Below are 27,333 nucleotides of genomic sequence, written 5' to 3'. Positions count from 1 at the left end.
TGTGTGTGTGTGCGCGCGCGCGATTCGAGCTAGTATAGCAAATATTCCATCCCTTAACCACATAAGGAGAGAAGTGGAAAAATTGATATAAGATATAAATATTTACCTTTGTCAGACTGGATAGAGGCGAGATGTTTTTTCACCAAATAGTGTCAAGCAAGAGCAATTCAGGAAGAAAAAACAAAACATCTCATTACCCAACTTAGCGAGGAGAGGACGAGAAGAGAGACGGCAAGACTTCACGAGGGAGGGAGGAAGAAAGAAATGGAGGAGATGATTAGCGGAAAAGAAGGAACGTGGAGGAAAGGAGGGATAGGAAGGGAGACTGGGTGATCAAAGAGAGGGAGATGATGGGGGAGGGGGGTCGAAGAGTGACGGGAGAAAGGTCATGCAACATTTCACTCACATACAATTCGTGGTGCATTTGGCGACATGGGGTTCCCGTGGGTGGGTTGCGCGTCCTTTCATTCAACAAAATTCATCGCGGCTTACCTATTTTTTTTCCAGTGCCTCTATAAAACGGCAACACATGAAACATTCAGTGTCATTTTACTAATGGCTATTCCAATTTTCACTCGGTTTGCGACAATAGCAATAAATTTCACGCCGTGGGAGAGCGACTGCTGCTATTGCCTTTGAGGTGGATGGATGAAAGGATGGATGAATAGATGGATGGACGTGCGACAGTCACGGCAGGACGCTTCGCTGGCCATCCCGACACCCGCTGGATGAGGAGTCCTGTGGGAGACTGAGCTTCTTCACGCTGGAGTTAGTGGTAATGGGAGCAAATAAAAAGGACACTTCGCTTCGTAGTCATTAAAATTGCAGCGTTATAATCGGGTTTTCTCTTTAAACTTTCATATTTTGATATTTTCACTCGGCTCGCAAATTTGAAACAGTTCCCACATCAACAACAAGACAATAATGCATTCTGTCCAACCGAAAGCATGAAAAAAGTGTATCTGACTAGAGCAGAATCAACAGCACCAGCAGAAACAATAATAACAACAGTAGGAGCAGGCCAGTGATCACAATAATCACAACAGAAACCACAACAACAATAGCAATACCACCACCACCACCACCACCACCACCACCACCACCACCACCACCAACGACATGAACGAACAACAATAACTAATGCCACTATTCCGGCCAGCAACGTGGATAAAGTGTGACACATTCCACTAGTGAGTCGATTACTCTATATATCACCAAAGAAAATTATATACGGAAATAAAACCCTGAAAACAATAAATATATAAATAAAGATAAATGAAAAAAAATAAAAGATATTGACACCATAAAAAAAATGCCTGAAAATTTAGAGTACGTTCCTTGTTTACTGAAGAACCATTGCGAACATGTAAGAAATAATTCGGAGTCGTCACAAGTGTGGCATAGACAGCAGGAGGAGAAATGATAAGAGCGCGACTAGAGAAGACATATGGAGAGATTGATGAATGGAAGTGTTGAAATGGTAAGATAAATAGAAAGGAGTCACAATCAATCGAAATGGAACGATCTGGCAGGGAGCTTTGGGAAAGGAAGGGACATGTTCGGGAGGGGAGACAAGGGCGCAGGAGCGAACACGCTGAAGAGACGAGTTATTTTTCAGCCAGGAGATAAGTCCACCCCACGCCTGCAAGGGACATCAGCCTGGAAGTGGCGAGAGAGTTCGTTCTTTGGTTACTCGAGCGGCTGAGCGATAGTAAAGACTCCCACTGAAGATAGAAGATTCAACTCACTTCCAACCGTTTTTTTATGACGTGTGGAGGGAGGGTGGCTCGGGGACAAGAAAAAAGCACGATTGAAAAACTTCCAGAAGACCGATGCGATGCGTAACGATGCACGGGAGTGGCGCGACCTCACCTCGACACACTGGCAATTATGAGGAAATTAAAAAGGGATGAAAAGTTTGAGTGACGTAGGAGGAGAAAAAGACGGCAAATCTCCATGTTTTCTTCTTACAGGTGCAAAGAAAACGAAGGCCACGTCAGGTAACTCTTACTTACGAAACTCAGGCACCAGAAAAGAAGTAAAATTAACGGTTGCAACTTTTGAAAGAAACGGCAGTGCGGCGCGTCTCCCTCCAAGGCAAGCAATTATCAAGTTGGGAGAAAGTAGCGCTATAATACCTAACAATGCAATCACGGCAATTAATCCAAGAACTCCGAGGCATCTTGCTCCTGATGGATGGATGGAAGAAACCAAAGCAGCGTCTTCCCTCATCATTTATTCCCATCCTCTCGCACACACACACATGTAAACACAAAAAAACCTTACTGTAAAATGCTTATACTCATAAAAACACAGCAATAGTAACTTTGTATAGCATTTAGAATAGATAATCAATTAAGCTTTACCTCAAAACAACTGTGAAGAGAAATACTGAGTCAATTAATACGAAACCACCATGACACAAAGTAAACACACAGGTATATAAAAGCAGTATTCCTCACAGCCTTATCCAAGCGCCAAGGTTCATACGCACTGAATGAAGGAGTCGTGCGTTGACCTTTCAGTACCATGACACGTTTTCATATTTATTCTGCTTACTATTTGGTGATTTTATACAGCTTTAGATACTTATGTGGGGATTAAAATACTGAAGACTTTGGCTATTAATTTTCTGATCTCCATAAATCCTTCTAATGTAAATAAAATCGTCTAATCATACTCAAAATTCAGGGTAAAAATGCGTCCCAGTACTGAAGAGGTAAGATACATGTAAGGGGGAAACATTCAGTCGCCTCTGTAACTGCCACTTTCCACCATAAACCTAATGACTCTTTGGAACTCTTGCCTTCTCTTCTAGAATTTATATGCGGGATGGACTTCTTGGGAGCCGGTGTGTTGCAATGACTACCCCCCCTCTCTCTCTCTCTCTCTCTCTCTCTCTCTCTCTCTCTCTCTCTCTCTCTCTCTCTCTCTCTCTCTCTCTCTCTCTCTCTCTCTCTCTCTCTCTCTCTCTCTCTCTCTCTCTCTCTCTCTCTCTCTCTCTCTCTCTCTCTCTCTCTCTCTCTCTCTCTCTCTCTCTCTCGTGCTGTCTGTCTCTGTCTGTCTGTCTGTCTGTCTGTCTGTCTGTCTGTGTGTTATCTATCCATCACATTTAAGACACATAACGAATTATTAATTTCCCTACAAACACTGACATCAATCAAGTTTCGCTGACCTAATTATTTGGCATTGACTTCCTGTTTCTCAATATTCCATGGAAAAATACTGGTTTATTTGCTGATTTTCTTTTCTTACATCCTTTCATTTTTTTTACTCTACTCATCATCATAGACAATAAATATTCTCCACTTATCATTCCTTCAATTTTGACCTCCAGGTTCTGTACTAGTTCGTGGAAATAAAAAAAAAGTGTCTGGATGTATTATGAATATTACTTTAATATAATCTTTTTCCCTTCTGTTCGAGCGTGCGGAGGAGAGGGAAGGTTAAGTAATGAGAATATAACATCAAGAAAAAATAAGAGCTTGCGCTCCTGGCTCCTGCCCCGCGGCCTTTCAAAACCAGAAGATAATTACCGTTGAACAACGAAGCACCAGCGAGTCAATTAAACTTAAGTTCAATTTCACAGCTGAAGTTACTAACATTCCTACATTTCAGGGAACTTGTTGGTCTGGGAGGGCTGTGTGGTGCTGTGAGGCGCCGGAAAAGGTGTGAAGTGGGGCGTGAGCTGCCTGGGGAGCTGTAGAGGAGCTATGGTGAGGTGGCAAAGACCTGTGGGGAGTAAGCGACTGGATGAAGCTATGAATGGCAGGTGTAAAATGAAGCTTGAATGGTAGAGAAACTTGAGAAAAGATGTATAAGAAAGGTTAAGAAAAGAAACATGATGAAGCTGTGGAGGAGAAGGTGTAGAGGGAAGGTTAGGAGGTGAAGGGGAAAGCTTACAGGATATAATATGCACAAGGAAGCTTACGAGATAGGTATAGAGAAATGCTTACATGATACTTGAGAGGGGAAGCTTGAAAGATCAATGTGAAAGAGAGGATACATGAAAAAGCTTACTATAGAAGGGAAAAGACTGACATGATAAATGAAAGTGGAAAGTAATGGAGAAGTGAATAAAACTTAAAAATGCGAGAATTTTTTATGTAAGAGGAGAAAACTGGCCAAGGACAACATAAAACGAAAAAAAAAAAAAAAAAAGCCCATCACGTTGTCAGTTCCCTTACAGGTCCGAGAGAGTTAGCCATCAAAAAGTGATACATGACTTGAAACCTCCCTCTTAAATGGAGTCAAGTCATAGGAAGTTGGAAATACAGAAGCAGGCAGGGAGTTCCAGAGTTTACCATAAAAAAAAAATCCTTGCCACGGTCCGAGTGGGCTTCCTTACTCGGGATAACGGTTCCCTAACGAGTGGGTTTTCAGATATGTATCTCTTTAAGCTACGAAATTCCCGTGAAAAGCCCATATGATACAAATAAAAAAAGTATGAAATCTTTTAAGTACTGGGTAACTCTTGCATTAGAAAAGTGGCCAGATAATAGTCCGTTCATCCAAAGAATCCAGGCCGAAACTGCTAGTTCGGTTGGCAGCCCTGCCCCCCCCCACCACTAAACCTTCCCGACACTTAAATTTTCTTCAAGTACATTTATTTCTCTTCAAGCTATAAACTTGTATATCTATTGAGTTAAGTGAAGAAAAATGAATGTACTTGAAGAAAATTTAAGTGTCGGGAAGGTTTAGTGGCGGCGGGGTGGGCAGGGCTGGATTATGGATGAACGGACTATAGGAATGAGAGGAAGAAGAAAGCCTTGTGCAGTGTGGACGCAGGAAGAGGGAAGACATGCAATTAGCAAGATCAGTAGAACAGTTAGCATGAAGGTGAAGGAAAGAAGGACAGAAGGAAAGGAAATCATGAAATAGACACACAAGAATGGCTTGTAAGGACACTATGAAGATCGTCAATATACTAATGGTGACGCGTTAAAGAGGGAAAGTAAATGGTGTGGAGCACTGGGATAGGAAAGTGAAAGAATAAAGATGTGAATGAAAGATAACAATCATAGCATAGTGAGATATGAGAGGACGGCATGAGGGTAGGGTTGAGGAAAAAGAAATGAATGGTGTGGAAAATCGGATAGGAGAGTGAAAGAATAAAGATGAGAATGAGAGAGAAAAATTAAAGTAGAGGGAATTATGAGAGGACAGCATGGGAGTATAGCTAAAGGAGAAATTGAATGTAAGAGGAGAGAGAAAAGAACTGAATGGTGTGGAAAATAGAATAGGAGAGTGAAAGAATAAAGATGAGAATGAGAGATAAAAATTAAAGTATAGGGAATTATGAGAAGACAGCATGGGAGAATAGCTAAAAGAGAAATTGAATGTGGATTACAAAAAGCGAGAGAATGGAGGTAGTGAAGAGCAAAAGAGAAGGAAATACACAGCAATGAACACAGAACCCTCACAACACAACACAGACGCACCACACATAAAATAAACACCTGCGACCTTTCTCTGTGCCTCTACCCACGTGTATACCTGCACGTTTCCTAGTGTGTCGACCTACCTGAGTCTCGGCTTACCTGTGCTCGTGTTTGTATGGCTCGTATTCTGAAATCCCTTGCTCTCTCACTACGGGTTCCCACGTTTCCCTCTTAAAAATGATGCAAAACACTTTATTACTCTGTCGTTAGAACTGTAAAAAAAAAAAGATTCTTACAAACCAAGTGTAACTCCAATTAAAGCCTTTTGAAAGTGATGGAGGTGATGCACAGAGGTGATTCTGAATATAGTCCTGTGTGTGTGTGTGTGTGTGTGTGTGTGTGTGTGTGTGTGTGTGATTCACCTCGGTCGTCTGCTGGTCACCCAGCCAGTCTTCCCCATTACGGAGCGAGCTCAGAGCTCATAGACCGATCTTCGGGTAGGACTGAGACCACATAACACACTTCACACACCGGGAAAGCGAGGCCACAACCCCTCGAGTTACATCCCGTACCTATTTACTACTAGGTGAAAAGGGGCCACACATTAAGAGACTTGCCCATTTGCCTCGCCGCTTACCGGGACTCGAACCCGGCCCTCTCGATTGTGAGTCGAGCGTGCTAACCACTACACTACGCGGTGTGTGTGTGTGTGTGTGTGTGTGTGTGTGTGTGTGTGTGTGTGTGTGTGTGTGTGTGTGTGTGTGTGTGTGTGTGTGTGTGTGCATAGCATCAGTCAAATTACGTAAACTAAACTGACAGCCACCATGAGTCAGGCGGAGAAACTAACACCTGGATGAGGAGGAGGAGTAGGAGGAGCAGAGTGAGGGGGAGCGACTGCCAGCACGCCGGCACACAGATATACTGAGATATAACTGCTAGTCAAGAGAACTTTTGTTGTTACAAGAATATTGCCCAAGTTGCTCACGGTCCGGCGAGAAAGTTCCAGCTCTCAAGGGAACCAGAAATATCTCCTGCAATAGTTTCTTCTATCTGGTGCGAGAGCTAGCGCGCGAGCCACAGCGAGAGCGAGAGTGAGAGCGAGAGAGAGAAGAGCTGGGGGTGAGAGGAAATAGCATGTGCCTAGACACAGAAGCCTTTACGGGAGATTACTACGAAAACCATGACCATAAGGTGTGAGAAGATACGGGCATGAGTACGTGTTGGTGACGCTGCCCTGATTATAGTCTGCCGGTGGTGGTGGTGGTGGTGGTGGTGGTGGTGGTGGTGCGTGGGACGGGTGGGGAGGCTGGAAATAAGTGACCCCTGAGGCAAAGGCTAAAGGGTAGATGGGATTCAATAAAAATAAACAATCATTGAACACTTTGCCACGTCTTTCCCTTCGGATCTCCTTCTGCCTCTCAGTCTTTCCTCTTCTGCTGACGAATGTAGGTGAAAAAATTACTGAGGAGGAGGAGGAGGAGGAGGAGGAGGAGGAGGAGGAGGAAAAAGAAGAAGAAAAAGAGTATGATGAAGGGAAATAAATAAGAGAGAAAAGGAGGTTGAGGCAGATGAAGACAAAGGAGATAGAAGAGAAGAAAACTACTATGAGACGAGAGAAGAGAATGAAGAGGAGGAAGAAGAGGAGGAAGAAGAGGGAAAGCAAGAAGAGAAGGATAAAGGGATGAATCTGTGAACGTTAGGCGTAGGAATAAGAAACCGTTAGATAATGACAAAGAAAACACATATTTCAAAGAGTCTCCTGGTTCCTGTTTTTGCTCATAACGATGGCGTATTTCAAGTAGCTAAGCAGGGTGACGGGAAATCCCAACAGTCTTCCTCCTCTAGTTATAAACATTACCATTTGTCCATCCAATACCGTCCTTACCCTGAACACACCCCTCACTCACCAACTACGTGCGAATAACTTAACCCTAATAACTTCAGACGCTATCACGTTATCGGATGCTAAGATACAGGGACACGATTCAATAACCCTTCATAAAACGGCGAGGTAAGAGGTGCTGCAATGCATGTGTTTAATATGGACATAAAGAGCAGTGAGGTGTAAAGGAGTGTTGTTGAAGATGATGAGAGTACGAAGGAGGGGAAGAAAAGTACTGTGTGTGTGAGGGTTGAAAGAGGGAGAGGAGGAGGAGATAGAGGAGAGGGAGAGCAGGAGATAACAAGGTGTATGACAAGATGAACATGTTTGGTTAAAGACGGAGGGAGAAAAAGGATGATCAGATGGATATGAATAGAGGATAAAGAAGAGATGTCAGTATAGAACAGAGAGAGAGGTACGGAAAGATAGATAGATGGATAGATAGGTGGACAAAGAGAGAGAGAGAGAGAGAGAGAGAGAGAGAGAGAGAGAGAGAGAGAGAGAGAGAGAGAGAGAGAGAGAGAGAGAGAGAGAGAGAGAGAGAGAGAGAGAGAGAGAGAGAGAGAGAGAGAGAGAGAGAGAGAGAGAGAGAGAGAGAGAGAGAGAGAGAGAGAGAGAGAGAGAGAGAGAGAGAGAATGAATAAAGACGGAATGATGAAAAGATACATGAAAACGATAAAAATAAAAATAAAAAAATGAGAGAGAGAGAGAGAGAGAGAGAGAGAGAGAGAGAGAGAGAGAGAGAGAGAGAGCGAGCTATGGACGGAATGAATAAATAGTAATGTGCCGAGGGGGAAAGAATGGCAGGAACCGTCAAGGGCGTGAAACAAAGCAAGGCTATGATGGGGATGGGGTGGAGGTGGGGAAGAGATGAAGGCAGCAGGCATGTCACGAGTGGATATTAAGCGAAAGTGGAGCGCGAGAGTACAGATTTCAAGTCTTCTTCTCTCAGTAAGTGGTTTGTGATTACTTGAAGCCAAGCACATCAACAACATGAAATTACGGTGCAAGATTGCATGAGAGAGAGAGAGAGAGAGAGAGAGAGAGAGAGAGAGAGAGAGAGAGAGAGAGAGAGAGAGAGAGAGAGAGAGAGAGAGAGAGAGAGAGAGAGAGAGAGAGAGAGAGAGAGAGAGAGAGAGGATGGAGGGAAAGTGATTGATAAAAGAAGGGAAAAACTTTTGGAAATGGAAGAACGTAAAATATAAATGAGAGAGAGAGAGAGAGAGAGAGTAAAAGAGAGAGAGAGAGAGAGAGAGAGAGAGAGAGAGAGAGAGAGAGAGAGAGAGAGAGAGAGAGACGGGGGAAATGCAGATTTTTCAGTTTTAATCAATTAAGTCTATTCACTACTTTTTTTTTAAGTCGTCGGCTAAGGAAAATCCAAAGGCGATTACATTTTTGCTTACACTGGAAGGAAACGCAGGAGGAGGAGGAGAAGGAGGAGGAGGAGGAGGAGGAGGAGAGGGAGGAGGAGGATGACAAGGCTAAAGATGACTGGGTGAGCTTTACAGTGGGAAGTCATCACCTTAACGATCCGTCAGGGAAATCTAGTAAACGAAGAAGGAATGAAAAATAGAAGGAAGGAAAAAAAAAGTGTCAGGAAAAAAGTTACCCGAAGGCTCCTTGATCGACGAAGTCTTGATGGGGCCGTAATCACAGTTAACCGGATTCTCCAGACAACTTCAGACCCGCCACGACTTTTAAGAGCGGAGGAGGAAAGAAGAGACGAAAGGAGGAGGAAAAACACGCACATACGTACACCTGAAGAAGGAGAGATGGAGAAGCATGTGGTGGTGGTGGTGGTGGTGGTGGTGAGGAAAACAAAATGTGGAGAGTGACAATGGAAATTCAAGCATCATGACAAATATCACCATCATCAGCACCATTATAACTGTCATTGTCACCATTAGTATTTATCTCCCCATGGTGTTTGTTCTTTCTCCTGGTGGTGATAGTGTTAGTAATTTCTCCTTTGCTACTACTACTGCTACTGCTGCTGCTACTACTGCTGCTGCTACTAATATTGCTACTACTACTACTACTACTACTACTACTACTACTACTACTACTACTATTACTACTACTACTGCTACACCTCTTCGTCCTCCTCCTCCTCCTCCTCCTACTACTACTACTACTACTACTACTACTACTACTGCTGCTATTACTTCTACTACTACTACTACTACTACTATTCCTCCTCTTCCTACTACTACTACAATACTACTACTACTACTACTTCTACTACTACTACTACTACAACTCCTCCTCCTCCTCCTCCTCCTCCTCCTCCTCCTCCTCCTCCTCCTCCTACTACTACTACTACTACTACTACTACTACTTCTACAATCACAATATGTAAAATGAATAAAACACTCCTAATCACACAAAGAAACTATATAGTCACATCATAACACAGGAAAATGCGAGGCGTGTCCTGGTAGGGAGGCAAAACAATTATTATGCTTCAGTTCTCCCTTTCCATTTTAGAAGGAAGTAAGAATCTCGGTTTAACTTAAATGAAAATGTCACTTTACTCATCTCAGGAAGGAATGCAGGCAGGAATATTCTATTTGACTTTTTTGGGGTGTTTCTTTTTACCTATTTTATCTTTTGCCTTTACGATTTTCATGTCCATCTTTCCTTTTCATTTTTATTGTCGTTTTATTTTTATTTTCCTTGTTCTTTTTTTATTGTCCGCCTGCCTTTACTCCTTCTTTCTTCCTTCTTCCATTACCTTACTCTTCCCATCTCTCATTCTGCTAGTATCTTCCTTCCTTTCTTTCTTCCTCCTTTCCAAACTTATTTACTTCTTCTCTTCCTCTCCCTAACTCGTTCCTTCACTGCTTTCCTTCTTCCTTCCTTCCTTTCATCCTTTCATCCTACCCTCCTCCGTCATCGCCTCCATTATCACTGTCAGCAATTTCATCACAATATTTCTAACGTTCTTACAGTAAACCACTCAACTGGCACAAAGTAAGACGATAAAAAAACTGTAATACCTTGTCATTTATTACCTCTTATCATTTTCTTTTCAGCAGGGACGAAATATAATGCAAAGACTGGAATACGGAATGTGTCCAAGTAAGAGACAAGAAATATGAAAAGAACCTGGTGTACGAGTGAAATATAGTGACAATTTGGAGTTCATTAATCCCTTCTATACTGGGACACATTTTTTTAAGATTTGCGTACGATTAGATCATTATAGACATTAGGAAGGGTCTATGGAGGTCAGAAGATTAATGTGCAGAGTCTTCACTATTTTAATCCCCTTCATGAGTTTCTGAAGCTATATAAAACCACCAAAAAGTAACCAGAGAGAGTATGAAAACGCGTCATGGTTTATAAGGGGTTAAGATCTCAAGCAAGGGAGACGAATAAAAATTTGAAAGGGTTTATGTTGGATTACTAAATAACCTAACCTAGTCTAACCTAACCTAACCTAACCTAACCTAACCATCCAATAGTAAGAGAAAACAGTAGTGCAATTTAACTATATATCTACAAAGTTAAGTTAGGTCATTAGGTGAGCTTAGATTACATAAGGATAGATTAGACTAGGTTAATCTATACTTGGTAAGGTTAGGTTAGATTAGGGAAGTGAGGATAAAGTAAGGTAGGATAAGGCTAGGTTAGGTTAGGTTAGGTTAGGTTGAATACGGTTAGATTAGATTATAACAAATTAGGTGAAGTTGTCAGGTAAGGTACAGTAAGGCATATAAGGTAAGGTAAGGTAAGGTAAGGTAAGGTAAGGTGAGGTGAGGTGAGGTGAGGTGAGGTAAGGTAAGATAGCATCAGGTAAGGTAAGGTAAGGAAAGGAAAGGTACGGTAAGATGAGATAAAATAAGGTAAGATAAGATAAAACAAGATGACATAAGGTAGGGAAAGGTAAGATAAGATAAGGTAAGGTTAGGTTAGGTAAGATAAGGTAAGACATGGTATACGGTAAGATTAGATTAGGTAAGATTAGATTACTTGACAGATGAAAAAAAAAAAAAAAACTGAAACCTTTGGCAGCATCGAACCACAGGTAACCCAGATAATCACGCTATGATGACACGAAATGAGGTACAAAAGTGATTCAAATACGGCCCTTTCCTGTAATTAAAATGACCAGAAACCTTAATTTTCATCACGGTTGACGATAGCAAAGCGCCATAACGAGGAGCAAGCGGCTTATAATGATCGCAGCGCCACTATACAACAAGGCATCAGCGTAAACTACACACCAATACCATCATACACAGCACCACTACGCCATAATTGATCGTAAAGTAATGCAATACGCAGTAACTTATTGATATGAAAGTAATCGTTTACAGAAACACACAGAGAGAGAGAGAGAGAGAGAGAGAGAGAGAGAGAGAGAGAGAGAGAGAGAGAGAGAGAGAGAGAGAGAGAGAGAGAGAGAGAGAGAGAGAGAGAGAGAGAGAGAGAGAGAGAGAGAGAGAGAGAGAGAGAGAGAGAGAGAGAGAGAGAGAGAGAGAGAGAGAGAGAGAGAGAGAGAGAGAGAGAGAGAGAGAGAGAGAATAACAAAAAATGTACCCACTCTTTAATAAACCATAAACAAACATTACTTTCCAATATGTTTTTTCTCTTCAAGATTACAACACCAATACAAAAAAAGAGCAGCTTATTTGTATAACTTGGTGACTTCTTTTAAGTGAGAGGAGTCAAGACATTTGTTACTGAATTTTGGTTAACTCTCATGTCTTTTAGGGAACTGGCAACAACAATGAACCGTTTTTGTCCATATTTTGTTGCTGTTCCTCCTGCATAAAAAAAAAAAACAACTTCATCACCTGGCTATAACAAAGTAAAACAGAGAAAACTAAATAAAACAAAAGAATAAAACTAATAAAAAAATCGCAAAATTTTGTTTAAGGATGAAAACATGAATAAAAGCATAAAGCAACAACACCAATAACAAAGACAGCAATAGCAACACAACACAGCACCACGAGCAATAATATGTCAACACACACAGTCAAGTAATCACAGGAAAGACACATCCCACGAACACTGCCAGACTGGACTGAACCCAAAGTGAAAGAACCAGAACAAAGGGCTAAGATTCAAGAGGAGCACAAGAGGGTGGTGAGCTAACTAAGCCTCGCTCCCTCCTTCCTTCCCTCCTTCACATCTTGATCACCCCCGTCAGCAAGTCCTCGTCTCCGGCACGCAATCAACGGGTCCCCAAGTTTTCAGGTGTGTTATCAGAAATCCTCCTCGTCACTGGATTGATTCTCTGCAGATAAACACTAGCGGTCGTCATTTTTTTGGTTCACGGTTCTAATGGTAGGTTTTTTGGGGGACAGTAGAGAAGACAAGTCATGATAGAATTAGAGAGTTTTGGGTTATTTAACAAAGGGGTGAGTGGATAAAGGGAATAAAGGAGGGTTTGGTAGAAATAATAATGGGAGGGGAAGGGGTTGAATAGAGGAGTGAAAGGTAGGCGGTGAGAAAATAGTGAAAAGAGTACGTGGAAGAAAGGAAATGTACAAAATTATGGAGAAGAAACTGATGATAAGAGGAGTGTTTGGTAAAGTAGGATGAAGTGGGAAATGAAGAGGAGGAGGAGGAGGAGGAGGAGGAGGAGGAGGAGGAGGAGGAGGAGGAGGAGGAGGAGGAGGATATGCAGATAGAACTGAGGTCATAAAAGTTGATGGGGGTAATGAAAGCTGATGATTGCGGATGATAGTAAAAATGAGACTGATTGGTAAAAACGGCAATAGAAAACTGAGCAAAAAATGATTGGAGATGTAGAAAACCAACAACACAGCTCATGGAGATCAATTATGCTATTCAAATCTCTCTCCCTCCTCCTTCCCTCCCTTCCCTCTCCCTCTCTCTCTCTCTCTCTCTCTCTCTCTCTCTCTCTCTCTCTCTCTCTCTCCTGATGAAATAGAACGTGATGAAATTGCCTGAAAATCGCTCTAAAAAATACTCTTTTTTTTTATTAATATAGACGAGATCAACGTGTCTTACGCTTTTTTTGGTATCACTGAAGGCTCTCTCTCTCTCTCTCTCTCTCTCTCTCTCTCTCTCTCTCTCTCTCTCTCTCTCTGAACGGAGCTCGCCCTAATGCTATTACAACCAATCACTGGGGAAGATAATGACTAACACTCACATAAAGTTGCTCCTCGAAGCCAGCCGCCCCCATCGCCTCCTCCAGGAAGGTCATGGTGGTGGTGGTGGTGGTGGTGGTGGTGGAGACTCTGCTAGAATCTGCAATGAAACGAGGAGGAAAGAAAACGCTCAATGCAGCAGAATATAAAGAAAACGAAGATAAATTACAGTCGAACATTATTAACTGAAGATAAAAATAATGGAAAGATAAACATTTAAACAATAGCTTCGACTAACTAAATGAATAGGTTAAAACCTTGATTCAAACATGCCTAAGCGAAATGCAGAGCGAACGAAACAATAAACTTTGCTTTGCACTGTCCACGAAACAAGCATGATGTATAAAACCAGGAAATGCTGCTAAATTATAAATAAGCCTGTACATTTTGGCAAAAAATATCAAAAGTTACGAGAATTACGAAATTTATTTACATTTACGAGTATATTCATTTTCAACATGGCCACGGAGTTTGAACATGCTATTGAAAGTGTTAAAATGAAAATATCTGCCGTGAGCCCTTCATGAGTCGAAAATGACTGAGCATAATGTCTGTATACTAGCTTCCTGAAGAACATAAACCCAATTTTACACAGAAGGAAAAAAAATGGCTTAGGATTTCTTTCTATTACAATGAAAGTTCAAGGTAAAACAAGCTTATTGCGAACAATGAGGGTTACAACGTGAACACTGTATTTCCACCCTGTTTGCTGAGAGTCTGGAATACAAGTTAGACGGAAGGGAAAAAGCTGAAGGTGTATTATGAAACCATATGGTAAAGAAGTGAAGGTCTAGACTTCTTGAATACTACTTTTGAACAATAAGTCATAAATACGTGTGAGAAAGAAGGGAAAACATTAAGGCTAATCTCTTTGCAATATAGTCAAAGTTAAGGGTAAAACCGTCGTAAATAAGGAATTGAGTACACAATACTAAGAGGACAAAACCCTCTTGTCGCCCTAAACACACACACCTATAACACCCAGTACGTTTGTTATTGTGTGGTGCCTCCTGCAGCGACATTACTCTTGCTACTCCAACAGCTTTCATGTGGTCATAAAACGTGACACGAGAAGAAATGAACCCCATATTCCTTCTCCATCGCTGTTATGCAACGGTACAGGTGCTTAATGGATACCTGAGACGCTCTTCCCTTCAAAATAAAAAAAAAAGAAAGACAGGTGGACTACGTATTTTCTTTTCTTTTTTATTTATGGGGAAAAACAAGAAATAAGGAGATAAAAATAATATTAATTTCGAACACACACACACACACACACACACACACACACACACACACACACACACACACACACAGACACAGACACAGACACAGACACAGACACACACACACACACACACACACACACACACACACACACACACACACACTCTCTCTCTCTCTCTCTCTCTCTCTGCTACAAATCATCCCTTCACACAATTAAGGAAACAACAACAATAATCTTCCACTCGCCTTGTCTTGATAGTAAACACGTATTAATTTCCTACCACTTATCCCTCTCGATTGGTTTCTTGTGGCTGCTCACCACAAGAGTAAGACGGATGGGAAATTGATAACAGTAGTCTTTCACTCGGCTTGTCTCGCCGAGCAGACGTAGGTAACCTCTGCCACTTGACACCCCTTGAAGCCACCCCTCAAAAAAGCGAGACGAACGAAAAATAGAGCACAGCGATAGAGACGAGCGGCGAAGAAGAACAGTAGCAGATGTCTAAATACTGAAGGTGAGGAGGAATGAGTCTCACTGCATCTCTTGGTTAACTCGAACATAAAACATAGAAACCTAATCCCTTCGTTCTCATTAATGTATATGAGAAATTCGTGGAAGACTAACCGTTACCTCTCACGTTGAATTTAATGGTAAATCTGAGCGAATAAATGAAAACCTTGCACATATACGTATTCCAGACATTCAAAGACCTTACGACTAGTGAATCATACAAAATTATCTTCTTGGCAGTGCAGTATCTTCACTTATGAAGTAAAGATCGGCTGTATTACACAAATCTGCTGTATAATACGTTTCTAAGCCCCTCGCAGACCATATAAGTAATGAATGTTACAAAAATACCATCTTGGCGACGCAGGATTTTAACTCATGAAGCAGAGATTGACTATATTACACAAACCCGCAGTGTCAGCAAAGTCACCCCTTGAGAGAGCCGCACTGCACGCCTCTTGGTCACGGATGGAAGAAAACTAGGAGAGGAAGGGGGAGAGGCAGGAGCAGTAAAGGGAAAGGGGGCGGCGGGGAGTTTCCCTCTCTGTGGAATACGGCATAATGGAATGAACGAAGCTGAAACGACAAGCCACCAACCACCACAATACTGAGCTTACCCTCTCGCCGCAGGAAGAAACGCTGACACCATGAATAAGGGAAGGAGAGGGAACAGAGGAGGAGAGAGAAGAGGCACAGAAGCGATAGTGAAGGAGTACAAAACCACCACTATCACCACCGCTACTACCACACCATGCTATCATTTCCCTGAGTAACAGATGGTAGTGTTCTCGCTGGACCCAATTACCCAGTACACAAGGATACAAGGCAATTAAGCCCCTGTATTGAGTGGCAGTAATAAAGTTCACTATACTAGGAACGTAATTCTTGCTGGGGAGGGAACGTGGTTATGGGAGACTTGCCTAAGGTAAGGAGGGACTTGGCATGGTGGGGGATGTGATGCATGGGAGGGAAGGGATGTGATAAAAGGGATTGTTGAAACAGGGAACGGGTGAGGAGGAAGGCTAACAATGGGATGAGAAGTGAAGTGTCAAGGAAAGGAATAATATGCTAGGGAAAATATACAATTATCTCTCTCTCTCTCTCTCTCTCTCTCTCTCTCTCTCTCTCTCTCTCTCTCTCTCTCTCTCTCTCTCTCTCTCTCTCTCTCTCTCTCTCTCTCTCTCTCTCTCTCTCTCTCAAGGTGACCTACAACACTGTTATATTCCCGACATTTTCATTATAGTTTTCCTTGAAGTGCACGTTTAGTTTTGAAAGCTTTACATGAAAGAAAACGTAATGCATCACAAATCACACGTAATATGTTTCAGCGTTGCATGTTTTCATTCAGCAGCACAATGGAATGAGAACTTAATTTGCACATGAACAATAGTAATAATAATTGTCGCATTCTTGGGCGTCAAAATCACTTTCCCAACAAATAAAGCAATCAAGATAATTTACAGATTCGATATCAGGCTCATTCGTTACGCCCAAATTGTATCTGGTAATTTATGGCTATCACTCTGAAGATAATATAAATAAAGCCAAAATTATATTGACCAGGATAGCACAGAATTCCTTTTCAAAACATATTCGTGATATGTGAAAACGCGGATATGATTTTGCAACGTGTACGTGTGTTTACCCTTATTTATATTTGAGTGATATGGTTTAATATAATTTGATTTATTGCATTACACGATAATAGTTCCTTTGCCGCTACAAGGCACTTGTGTATGATATTATTGCATTACTTTACGTTACGTTCCGCAGTAGTTCCACGCCAGCAGTGAAGAATAAAGACTCGTGTGTATAGTTGCAATTAAGTATCCAAAGTATCCCCTTTAGCCCATAAATTCCCGTGAAAAGCCCACATGGTATAAAAAAAAGACACTTGTAATAATCAACTTGAGTGGTTCACCTGACGTCGTTTCTCCAAAAAACAAAAATTAACACTCGGAACATTACACAATGCCGGCACCGATGATAATTCCATCCTTGAAGCTGCGTTGCATGATATTTCCCAGTTAATGTCGAATAAGAAACGATGTGCAAGTTATCCGAAAACTGACAGTTTGTAGACAGTAAGCAAAACTCTCAAGGATGATTGTTGAATTCCGGTGATTCCGAAGTTCATAGTTGGTGTTTATTAATGTTCATTGCATAGTCATAATTAGTACCTCGCTTACTACTGAATTTGTGTCTTTTGGTTTTCATGTTATTTCTTTACTTTTTGTATGACTTTTTTTTGTATTCCTTTTCTTTTTTCTAGTATTTTCCTGCTGGGCTGCTTGCCCTGCTGGTGCTCTTAGGGTGGTGGCAGTGTGCTTTGTTACTCGGAGTTTGTGACCTTGTGACCTTGTGACAACCATAACAACAACAACAATAATAATAATAATAACAATAATATTAATATTATTAATAATGATAATAATAATAATAATAATGATAATAATGATAATAATAATAATAGCAATATTATTATTAACAGTAAGAGCAAAAACAATAAAATTAGTAATAATAATAATAAAAACAATATAATAATAATAATAATAATAATAATAATAATAATAATAATAATAATAATAATAATGATAATAATAATAATAACAATAATAGCAATAACAACAATAGAATTAGTAATAGTAATAATAAAACAATGATATAATAATAATAATAATAATAATAATAATAATAATAATAATAATAATAATAATAATAATAAAAATAGCAATAACAATAAAATTAATAATAATGATAACAAAAATCAAGATAATAATAATAATAATAATAATAATAATAATAATAATAATAATAATAATAATAATAATAATAAAAATAATAATAATTATAAAATAACAATAATTATAATAATAATAATAATGATAATAATAATAATAATGGCAATAACAACAATAAAACTAGTAATAATAATAATAATAATAATAATAATAATAATAATAATAATAATAATAATAATAATAATAACAATAATAATGATACCAATAATAATAATAACAAAAATAATGGTACTACTGCTACTACTACTATTAATAATAATAATAATAATAATAATAATAATAATAATAATAATAATAATAATAATAATAATAATAATAATAATAATAGTAACATACATCACTGGAGCCCTCGAATACGTTGGAGTCTCACGTGAAGCATAATTTCGAAACAAAGACAAAATGGACAAAAACACACACAATGATAACAGATGAAACTTGCGTGCACTTCAAATTAAAAGGAAATAAAAATCTAATCTGACCTGACTCACAGACTGTACATGTCCAACTCACACCATTACCATCACCATTACTACTGACACTTCCGGGTCCGTATTCAGAAACGATTTGCTCTCACAACACGAATGTTTTCCGAGGCCACAGAGATGACTAGCGAGGTTTTCAAGGGTGTTCCTCCAGTTGATAATGTAGAAATCTTGTCGCTCTGCCTCTAGGACCGTAAAAACACCTTAAAATCTCGTGTAAATTTGGATAAAGTTTTTTTTTTTGTAATAGTGGAGGTGAATGGCAGAAATGTTTTAGAATATGGGATCTGGGCTCGTATTCTCAAACGCTTCACTTCTGCACTTCACCTCCACTATTTCAAAAAAGGCTTCATTTAAATTTACACGAGTTTTTAAGTTTTTTTTTTTTATTGTTCTAGAGGCACATTGACAAGATTTCTACATTATTAACTGGAAAAACATTCTTGAGAAGAGCGTTTCTGAATATGGGCCCTGGTTCGTCTTCCACCCCTTGCTTTCTCTCACGCTTCACATCTTTTGTTTCTAACCTCTTCATTACTGGGGATGCATTCTTTACCATGAGTTTCGGGTATGATTATTGATAGATGATTTTATTTACACTAGCAAGGTTCTATGAAGGTCAAAAGAATAGTGGTTCAGAGTTTTCACTATTTTAATCCCCACATGAGCTCCTGAAATTGTAATGTCCCATCTCTTGTTATCTTTTATCGCTATTTTTTATAACTGCTCTTCTGATCTTTCTAACTACAAGTCTCTCCTCTGACTACGGCCTCCCTGCACAAGGCTTTCTTTTTCCTTGAAAGTGCTTAACCAGTACTCTCAATACTTCATACCTTTCTATGGTAAACTTTGGAACTCCCTGCCTGCTTCTATATTTCTATCTTCCTACGACTTGACTTCCTTTTAGAGCGAGGTTTCAAGATATTTTTCCCAAAATTTTGCCCAGTTATTTGATCTTAAAGGAACTGGCATTCAACTAGGCGTTTATTTTACATTTTTTTCCCCTTGAGCGGCTTCCCCTTATGTATAGAAAAAAAAAGTCACCAAATAGTAACCAGAATAAATATGAAAACGTGTCATGGTACTGAAAGGGTTAAGCTGTCTCTACATTTAACACTATTCGCATTTCTACTCAGCTAAAAAAAAAAGAAAATGGATAAGTTTGGATTGAGAGCACGCTTTAAATATACAACTGGAATATACTAAAACACAACAGATACTCCATTTCAGTCCTAATTCCGTGATTCCGTGCGTATGTGTGTCAGGATAAGGAAAATTGAACAACCACTCTCTCTCTCTCTCTCTCTCTCCGCTTTAAACCCACAATAGCTCGGCCTGGCAATGCGCACAGAGGAACCTCGTGTGTTTATCATGCTTGTGCTGCATTTAATATCCTACTCCCCTCCCTCATTTTTTTTTCGCTTTTAATTTAGAGCTCATTCCCCTTACCCCTCTTTCCCTCCTCCCTCCCCTCACCCTCACTACATATACACAGTGATACCTCTCTCTCTTTCTCTCTCTCTCTCTCTCTCCAAGCCTGCGTGTGTTCGTGTACGTGTGTGTGTATGTGTGTGTGTGTGTGTGTGTGTGTGTGTGTGTGTGTGTGTGTGTGTGTGTGTGTGTGTGTGTGTGTGTGTGTGTGTGTGAGAGAGAGAGCAATAAATAAAAAAAGCTGATGGACGTGTAGTTAGTATAATTTGTTCGCATTATGACGGTAACAAATCGACCATATTTTATGCATTACATTAAAGGACATTATGCGGTATATTGGTGACGGGAATTGGTGGAGGCACAGCCGCGGAAATAGTTGGCAGTACACTGTATATTCATCTATCCATTTGTTCATGTGTCCGTACTACCTGCATGAGAGAGAGAGAGAGAGAGAGAGAGAGAGAGAGAGAGAGAGAGAGAGAGAGAGAGAGAGAGAGAGAGAGAGAGAGAGAGAGAGAGAGAGAGAGAGAGAGAGAGAGAGAGAGAGAGAGAGAGAGAGAGAGAGAGAGAGAGAGAGATATTAATAAACTATGATAGACTTCTAAAGATCAGTTCCACAGCAGTCAGTGACAAGCTGTTGCATAATGTATTGATATTTCACGAACAAAATAAACGGATGGGTTCAGTTTCATTGCACTTGCTCCAGTGTGAGGGAATTCGAGCCAAATGTTGTGCTATTTTGTTAATTAAGTACCGCTGTCTGCCTGCTCGTATGTCTGTCTGTTCGTAAATACTCAGGGTACACTTTGAAGTTTTAGCCCTCCCCTCCTACTATTCATTCTCTCTCTCTCTCTCTCTCTCTCTCTCTCTCTCTCTCTCTCTCTCTCTCTCTCTCTCTCTCTCTCTCTCTCTCTCTCTCTCTCTCTCTCTCTCTCTCTCTCTCTCTCTCTCTCTCTCTCTCTCTCTCTCTCTCTCTCTCTCTCTCTCTCTCTCTCTCTCTCTCTCTCTCTCTCTCTCTCTCTCTCTCTCTCTCTCTCTCTCTCTCTCTCTCTCTCTCTCTCTCTCTCTGTTTCTATTTCAGCCACCACTTCTCGGCCTCCCATCAGGCTGCACCTCCAAGCCGGCACACGCTCGTAACTCTCTTCACTCCGTCACTTAGTCTCCAATTCCTCTTTTCTTCCTGTCAAACGATGTTCAGGTGTTATCGCCACACGGTCTGAATTACGAAAATCATGGGTCATGAACTTCCAATCAGTTGGAAAATCTCAATTTCATTACCCGGACTCGGGGACCTGCGGGGAATGGCCCGTTTTCTCGGGCCGGGGACGACCCCAAAACTGAAGGTCTCGTTCTGCAGCGTTGTAACACTTTTCACCGGCAAACAGCTTCTCGCGGAATGCGAGGCGCGGGATGTCTGCGGCCCGAGTGACGTAAGGGGCGTGTTGGGCGCCGAGTGCTAAGAGGATCGGGCTTCATGGCTGCTGAGGAGTGGTACTAACCACGAGGCAGGAGGGGTATTGCGAGGTGGCGGAGTGGATTGGAGTGTAGTGAGCGCGATGAACTGAAAGCATGGAATACATGCTGAAAACTAGCGTTGACCACTCAGTGGTGAAAGGTGGGCCCTCAGCTGAACCCTGGAGGCTGTATGCGGGCGAGAGGCGGCGTGCGGGATGGGAGTGTGCACTAAGTGGAAGATGAGAGGTGGTTTGAGGCAAACCTCAGTGGTGCAGAGCAGAGGAGGTTGGGTGATTGACGATACATGGGCAGGGTGAAAATCAGCTAATGATGCAAGGGGATGAGGGCAGAGGAGTGCCGCAGGGAGAAACTGGGAAAACTGAATTACTCAGGTAAAGGCTAACGGACTCAAGCAGTTAGTTAAGATAAGTTTCATGTTAGATGAGTGACATACGTGAGTAAGGCAGATGATGAATGAACGGTTGAAGGCTGGAGGTATGTCACTGGAAAAGAGTCGAGAGACTTGCATAAGATCAGGGATAAATGAACGTCAAGATGTGTGGGTGGTGGGGGATATGTTGTAGCTGAGTCACACTAAGGTGACTGCTGAGACTGAAGCTGAGGCTGGCAATGTCCTTTTAACACCCCACTAACTGCTCCTTCATCTGACTCTAACTTGACAAGAATTTCCTCTTAGAGAAAAGTTTTACAATGTAAGAAACTAATTCTTGAACGTATCCAATGTGCTGTCACTTGGTGAGGAGTTTGTGACATCTCCTGCAATATTACTAGGAAGGGGAGGGTGAGACTGATGTGGAGAATGAGGGAGGAGGAGGGGGAATGAAAGGATGTGTTGGGAGGGGAAGAACAAGTAAAGTTAGCGTGAAAGAGTAATATGAGAAAAAGTGGGAGGAAATTGGAGAGGTTTGTAAGAGGTATCAAAGACGAGAAGGAAAGGATGGAGGAAGAGAAGGAAAAGGAAAACGCGTGGGAAGAAAGAAGAGGAGATGGCGAGAAAAAGGTGATTAGGAAAGAGAAAAGAAAAGAGAGAGAGAGTCGGGAGATAAAGAGGAATAGGGAGTAGAAAAGAGTGAAAGCAATGTGTGTGAAAGAATGTTCGGGTATGAGATATCAGTGGGAGGAACATTGGTATTGGAGGACGGGAGGGAAGGAAGAGTGAAGGACGAGTGTTTGTGGGGGAGCATAAATGGAAAAGGTAAAGAAAAAAAATCTGGAGAAGACTGTGAAGCATACATGGGGAAGGGAAGAGGTGATAAAGAGGTGTGAGAGGAGTTATGAAGAGGCGGAAGCTGCGTTCTGTTCTTCAGGTAGAATGGAAGGGAAGGCTAAGTTAGAATGACGAGGATTTGGGAGGAGAGATGGCTGTCAGGGAATCAATGAGCGGAGGAGATAGTTTAGTAATGTAAGGAAAATGTAAAGCTGTTAACCCCTTCAGTACCATGACACGTTTTAAAATTTATTCAGCTTACTATTTGGTGATTTTACACACCTTCAGACACTCATGTGGGGATTAAAACAATGAAGACTCCAGTTACTAATCTTCTCACCTCTACTGACCGTTTGTAATGTAAATAAAATCGTCTAATTATCACTAAAACTCATGGTAAAAAATGCGTCCCAGTACTGAAGCGGTTAAGTGGCGATGCTGTGTTGAGTGCTGTGTTGGGCTTGTGCTGTGACTATAGGGGAACAATGAAGGGTGAGTAGTATGTTGGGTGAGGTGGTGTATACATGTATGTGTGTGGGGTAGAGCTAAAGAACGTAGTGAACATCCTAGCTTTAGAGAGAGAGAGAGAGAGAGAGAGAGAGAGAGAGAGAGAGAGAGAGAGAGTGTCAGTCACACATCAATACAACCTTTCCTACTCTTCATGAAGCTAAAGAGAGACCGCTGCGGAAATTAAACGAAGGGAAAAAAAATCCATAAAAGTCTCATTAGGAGCTGGGAAAAGTACGGCCAGGATATTCGATATTTCTCCTCCAGCCCTAATCATCTCTTTTTTTCCCACATGATCATCAATAAAGTCGATTATGTCAAGCCACGTATCTTTAACGGAGATAAAAACCCTAATATACCCCCACAATGGTTACACTGCCACGTCTTTTTGTATTCTAGCAGTGACCAATTAATTAATTACAAGATACACTCGTACAGATTAACTAAGCTTCGTTAAACATTACTTATTAAATTCGTAGTAATAAAGAAGAAATAAAAGGTGATATGCTGTAAAGTAACTAATCCTACTATAGATGTACTACGCAATTAATGGGAAGAACGACCCAACCACAGCCTTTAACAACACTTACCCGCATTTTCCTCGTTGGCTGCCCGCGTCGTGTGCAGCCCCATTACGTTTCCACCGCGGCCTCACCACCTCCCCGCCCCTAACTCCCGCCTCCGTTTGGCCGGGACAAGAGCGGAGGCGGAGGAGGAGGAGGAGGAGGAGGAGGAAGGACACCGAAGCCGGATCAGTGGAGGAAAGTGAGTGGAAACAATTATCGCCATTTTTGGTAGAGCGGAGTGGAAGTGGAAAACTGGGGGACGTGACGTGGGGGAGGAGTGGAGGAGGGCAGGGGCAGCGGCAACGAACTCTTCCTCCCTGACTGTCTCGCTTTTTCCAGCAAGGGAAAACACCAGACGGGAACAGCTTAGAGCAGCCGCGGCGCCGGGTGAATCAGCCGCAGCGGCACAAAAGACCTTTTAGCTGAACAAGCAATACCGTCGTTACAGGAAGACGTTTTCTTTGAAACTCGTCTTTTTTTTTTAAAGCATCACTAATATTTGAGGCTTTTACGGTGAAACTTGGGATGTATGTTGACTCAGCCATGCTCTGATATGAAAAATGGCTAATTAGGGCGTTTCCACATCTGAAGAATCACCAACAGCATAGAAAACATTCCATCAAATTAAATACAATAATGTAGTTTTCACCCCTGAATGACCCTTAACACATTCTTTACTGCAATTAAATAAAGGATTCATTATCAGAACCAAAACACCTAATTGGTCGACTGACATTCAGTAATGCGTGCTGTGCCACACACGCATGACGGAGAATCACAATATAAAGAGTAGCACAAGTCCTGTCTACTTATTTTTGTCCTCCTTAAGTTGCATTTCTTGTTAGCGGAGAAGCTGACATAAGCTGGAGGAGAAATTAAGCTTTCTTCGTAGATAATTTAAAAACCGTGAAAATATACTGCGTTGGAGCTTCGTCTGTACCGCAACTTGCACTTTTGATATTTTGATATCTTCACATGAAATACCACAATAGTGATGTGCAAGAAGGATATGTTTACTAACACGAAACACTGTAGCTGCAAAACAAATGAGTGATTACATTCATCGTCACACTGCCTAATATATATGCATCTTCACCATCGCTACCAGTGCTCTATTGCTCACCTACTAAAAAGTTGAATTAACCTACATATACTCACCTATATCAATCTTGCAGACCAGGAGTTCGTTACATATGCAGATAGTCCCAGCTGCTCACCGCCATTCGCCACTACTACTCCACGACGGCCAGTCAACTACGGTCTCCTGCCTCAACCCTCATTGTTCGATGCAGGAGTCTCCCGGACTTACATCTTCGAGGCAGTTTTTCCTCACCTAAATAAGCATCACTTTAATATTGATGGACATTATGAATACCGGTATATGTAGCAGAAGCTGTAGAAACTTCATACGTCACTTGGAAGAACATATGTCTTAAACTAAGCATTTCGCGGGACGTAATGGTACAATTAACGTATGGCAGTGTGTCGCGTGCTCCATGTCTAGCCAATCCCAACAGCAGATATGCTCAAGTGACTTGGTTCGCTACTTGTCCCGCCCCCTTGTTAAGCGCGTTTTGGTTGTATGAAGCTTAACTTTATTTGATTAGCAGGCCAACTGTAGATTCTGTAGGCCCACATAAAGTTATTCAGTTTATTGTTTTTATTTATTGTCCAGCCGAGCGGTTTCACTGGTAGTTTTAGTGTTTCTTAACAACCCAGGTGTACAAGGAAAACTCAGTGTATAAAAGTTAGTATATTATGTACAAATTATGTACAAGAACATACGGAAACGTGTTTTAAACTCGGGAAAAGTGTTTGCAATGTCACTGAGTTCACAGAGTCACTAAGTTCCCGCAGCACACAGGTTAGACGCACACACACTTGACGCACCCCGCACTTCCCAGTCGCCGGTTATCCTCTTTCTCCGGCCGTTGCTGGCGCCCACCGCGCCCAGCCTCCAAGATGCTGACACAAGGGCGTCGGTCATGTGACGGGGGAAATGTCCACTGGGTGTATTGTGTCGTGCATTACATTTATTTCTCACTGGTAGTGATACCTATATAAAATGCATCCTACCTATGGAGATTATATTAATTAATTTATTTATCTGAGTCAATCATGAATGCAACGAAGTACTAGTTAGTTTTATGAAATAGAGGAGCACCTGCAACCCCTGTTTAAGGAAAAGGCGAGGTCAGCATTTACACATGTTGCACCACATTACGAAAGATTGCATCAGATTTCTATAATAATTAATATACTTATGTACAATGGTCCTACCTATCCTATGGCGGTTACACCCTTCTCTGATTCCCGCCTTGACTTAAACCTCAGAGTCGGTAACCCCTCACAGTGCCCATTCCAGCCCCCCTTCCCACGCAGGTTAAGATAATGAAGACATAGGAACACGGGAACGTAAACGAATAATGAAGAGATTAATGTTCGGGGGGGAAATAAAGAGAGAATGACGATGATGGTTGGGGGAAAGGAAGGGCACGAGGGGAAAAGGAAAGAAGCCAGAGTGGGAAGATCAATCGCCAACTGCTGCTTCTGTGCTTCTTGTGAGAAAAAATCAACATTGGGTTTCCTCTGCACTACTACAAAAGCCAAGTCATCGCAACGCTCAGGTGGGCAAGAAAAGGTGTGTGTGTGTGTGTGTGTGTGTGTGTGTGTGTGTGTGTGTGTGTGTGTGTGTGTGTGTGTGTGTGTGTGTGTGTGTGTGTGTGTGTGTGTGTGTGTGTGTGTGTGTGTGTGTGTGTGTGCAAGCTCTTTGTGGCCGCCCTTCGTAGAATGATCGTCGCTTCATTTCCATCTTCCTCCTGTGTCGCCGCGTCGCCCAGGTGGCAGCGCGGTGCTTTGCGTCTCCTGTGTTGTGTCTGCAGGAAGGCTAGAGATACGCTACGAGACTCCGCCAGTTTACCAAATAAACAAAACTTTTCTCTCTTTTATTCGTAATATGTTGTCCTTTGTTAACACAACAAGATGGTCGAATATTTACTTCCTTTTCACAAGAATTCTTTGATCTGCTTCAAAGGATTCCTGATGCGCACACAGCAGGAAGACCGGATCTTTTAGAAGGTGGAGTCGTTGAAGTGGCTGGAATTATTATTTTCTCAAAACTTATACTTGACGATTTCCAGATTGGAGCATTTCTTGGCAGCTTCGAGAAGAGTTAGGTGATATTTTATTGATACCACAGCGGATGTAGCACTCCCTTCCTTGGCAGCGCCGCAGGTAAGTGCCACCCCGCCCCTGCTCTCCATGTGCACCTTTGCTCTCCTTGCTGTGCTTAATCATCGTTAATCCTCGCAAATCGTTTTTAACGGTGAATCACTTATATAATTTACTCTTCCCTCGGGTATCATGTTTGCCTAATCCTCCTCCATCTCGCCCCTCAGTATCAACACAGATGAGCAAAGATACTACTCTCCACTCAGGGAAAGACACGACTACTTTAACAAAGCGCGGTAAACCTTGGCTGGCTTCCTGTCACTACAGAAAACACACTCACACACACACACACACACACACACACACACACACACACACACACACACACACACACACACACACACACACTGGCTTCACAAGCCAGAGGACCGAGTTCGATTCCCGGCCGGGTGGAGATATTTGGGTGTGTCTCCTTTCACGTGTAGCCCCTGTTCACCTAGCAGTGAGTAGGTACGGGATGTAAATCGAGGAGTTGTGACCTTGTTGTCCCGGTGTGTGGTGTG

The 27,333-nt window shown here is 41.7% G+C and overlaps 1 long non-coding RNA gene across 3 annotated transcripts in view; it reads right to left on the bottom strand.

Annotated features, from left to right (window-relative positions):
• LOC123506107 overlaps positions 1 to 24,986 on the bottom strand; it is a 132,629-nt gene extending 107,643 nt beyond the window's left edge. Inside the window, exons 1-2 of one of the 3 annotated variants that reach the window (XR_006675347.1) lie at positions 24,758 to 24,986; positions 13,394 to 13,491 (exon numbers count right to left, since the gene is read on the bottom strand). This is a non-coding gene — a long non-coding RNA (uncharacterized LOC123506107). Of the gene's footprint in view, positions 1 to 13,393; positions 13,492 to 23,623; positions 24,058 to 24,757 lie in introns of those variants that run through there. The other 2 variants (XR_006675348.1, XR_006675349.1) reach the window with 2 other exon arrangements.
• Between the last annotated feature and the right edge of the window lie 2,347 nt (positions 24,987 to 27,333).

The sequence above is a fragment of the Portunus trituberculatus genome, chromosome 19, assembly GCF_017591435.1.
Source record: "Portunus trituberculatus isolate SZX2019 chromosome 19, ASM1759143v1, whole genome shotgun sequence".
NCBI classification, from domain to species: Eukaryota; Metazoa; Arthropoda; class Malacostraca; order Decapoda; family Portunidae; genus Portunus; species Portunus trituberculatus.
This window is presented reverse-complemented; position numbering and strand designations above follow the sequence as displayed.